A 2,747-nucleotide genomic window follows, 5' to 3' on the forward strand; every position below is an offset into this window, starting at 1 on the left:
ATCCACCTGTACAGGAAAAAACATTATTGGGTCCCACACCATCTACGACCAGTGATGGAGGAGTTTATTGATCAACAACTGCAGGACAGAATTATAGAAGAAAGCAGCAGCCCTGTCATCATCATTCCGAAGAAGTGCTCAGATGGTAAGAATGCTTATAGATTCTGCTGCAGCTATAGATATCTAGACTAACAGACAACAACTGACGCGTACCCCCATCCCGAACATTACAGAGACTTTAGACAATCTGGGGCAACTCCATTATTTTACCACCATGGCTTTACAAATAGGGTACCACCAATTACAAGAAGCACTGGATGATCGAACTTAAACGGTGTTTTCGGTTTCATTTGGTCATTACCAGTATTGTCGGATCCAATTCGATCTGAGAAAGGCACCAGCAACCTTTGGGATTTCAAAAAGGTCTGCCAACTTCATAGGCCATATTTACCTCAAGACGTGATGTACTAAAATAAATAAATCAGAACGTACTACCACTTGGAATATTTTGTGACCTGGCTATGGCTTTTGATAGTGTGAACCACAATATTTTTCTCTATAAAAGCTAAAATCATAGTGAATAGTAAACACAGGAAGTTCATGGTTTTTTCCTTCTTATGTGTATGGCAGAAAGCAGTGTTAACAGTTCCGTGTCTATCAAAGTTTTGTCATTTTTGCAGATGATACAAGTATAGGAATAAACAGTTGCACCTGTCCCTTACTGAAAAGCATCTAATGAAATATTTGTAAACATCAATGGATGGTTCAAAGCAAATGGATTATCACTGAATTTTGCTAAGACTAAACAAGGAAATTACGCCCATTTTTTTCATTTTGGATTTTTTCCAGTTTTAAGTACTATTTATGAAGCTGCTTTCAGAGCATAAAAGATGTATGTCCAAATATTGTAAATAACTGTTACAGGATTGGTGACACTGATGAACATGGAGGAGGTAGTCCCCTGTTAGGAGCAAAATGGGAATGTATCCATTGTCACAGTTTGCATGGTCGGTTTTGTCAATGTGTGAACTCTAAGTAATGTTGACTGATGATTATGAGTGACCTGTCTGAAGATATAGAAGCAAACACATTGAAATATCAATGTTCTAGCTCAGGTAAGCTAATAATTCCTATGTGAATCTGATGAGTAAGAATAAACTAATGAGTTAATAATTGCACTGGGCTTCTGAGCTTAAATGTATGATTATAGTATTTCTATATTTTACAATGTTTTGGGCCTAAAATGTAAGACATGTATAGTATTAGAAGGCCCTTTTACAGTCACTGTATGTTATATTAGCACCTTTTTCTTTTAATGCAGGAGAGGAAAAAGCTGCTGAGCAAGCAGCAGCTGACAATGTCTGCAATCAAGATGGAGCAGAGAACGAAAATGTTTTCTACGTCCTGAGAAGAGGCGGTAGCAAAACTGTGGGCAAGAGTGTACTGTAAATGCGGGCATAAGAGTTGCAGCTACAAGCCTTCCTGCTTACATTCCTGATGGCACTAGCAAACTGAAGAAGAAGAAGAAGATTATGGCATCAACTGGCTAACCGTTATATTATTAAAGGGGCAATCAAAACCTTTCTGTTTGAAGACCACACAATTCAGAATCAGTATGCCAATCAAGCAAAATCACCATGAGTACTGAGGCAATAATCCCACCGAAGCACCAGGTTGAAAATACTTATTTGGTAAAACACTGTGTTCTGCTGCATGGAGTCTTAACTGCCTGTTGCACATCCTGCAGACCTTCTGAGTTATGAAATTTGAGATATGGGGATGGATGTTATCATGAAGCAGCAGCATCCATTGTTACAGTTGGTTTTTGACAGACGTACTGTCCCATACACATTCTTCATCCTCTGATGAATGTCTCCTGGTGTTTGTCCTTCAGCAGCAAGAAAATAACAACATGCTGGTCCTGTTTGGGTGTATTTGGTGACAATGTCACCATAGTTCATGTTTCTGCATTTACTGCTCGCACGTTGGAAAGACACAAATGCCATACTAATCCCTTGCCTACATGTCGGTGGTTATATATCCACATTGGAGTTGGACTACAATGCATATCCGCTGTGGCAACACCCTCAAATTGATACTTTTCAACTGCCCCTTATAAATAGGATCTCCTTCTACCTTGATATTTAAGCAAACTCTGATGAACCATGGTGTACAATTTGATGAAACTGACTTACAAAAGAAGCACGGCCATCCCATGACATACCTTGGTGACATCCAGCAGGACCCTCTTTATACCTAGTGTTGACTAATACCATAAGCAAAGAAGAGGGACACCGAAGATTTTCTGCTATATATTCAGGTTGTGCATCACCATTTTTTCAAGAGTCTACCATGTGACAATGCTACCAGAGCTTCCTCAGCTTTGCAAGAGCAAGCAGAGAAAAGTGAATACATTTTTCTTTGTGTAATTTCTTGTTTGGAAGTATTTGTTGCAAACAGACACAGGGAATAAAATCATAATTACATATTACAGGAATGTCTTTGCTTTATAGTTTCCTTCATAAAACCTGAAGACTAGAAGAAAGAGGAAGAAACAAGTAAAATACATTAACTGAACAAATCAATCAAGTCCAGAATTTTACCTTTCAACATAGCAATTTTTTTTTTTTTTTTTTTTTTTTTTTTTTTGCTCATTGCCACCTCACTTGTTATGCAGCCTACCCATCTAATTGTCAGCACTCTTGTGTAGCACCACATTTCAAAAGTTTCTATTTTCTTCTTGTCTA

General features: G+C 38.1%; 1 long non-coding RNA gene across 1 annotated transcript; it reads left to right on the forward strand.

Moving 5' to 3' along the window:
- The first annotated feature begins 929 nt into the window (after positions 1–929).
- On the forward strand, positions 930–2,491 carry LOC124612349. Its single transcript, XR_006979532.1, has 2 exons — positions 930–1,115; positions 1,322–2,491. It is a non-coding gene; the product is annotated as an uncharacterized LOC124612349 (long non-coding RNA).
- The last annotated feature ends 256 nt before the right edge of the window (positions 2,492–2,747 follow it).

Source organism: Schistocerca americana, chromosome 4 (assembly GCF_021461395.2).
Source record: "Schistocerca americana isolate TAMUIC-IGC-003095 chromosome 4, iqSchAmer2.1, whole genome shotgun sequence".
NCBI classification, from domain to species: Eukaryota; Metazoa; Arthropoda; class Insecta; order Orthoptera; family Acrididae; genus Schistocerca; species Schistocerca americana.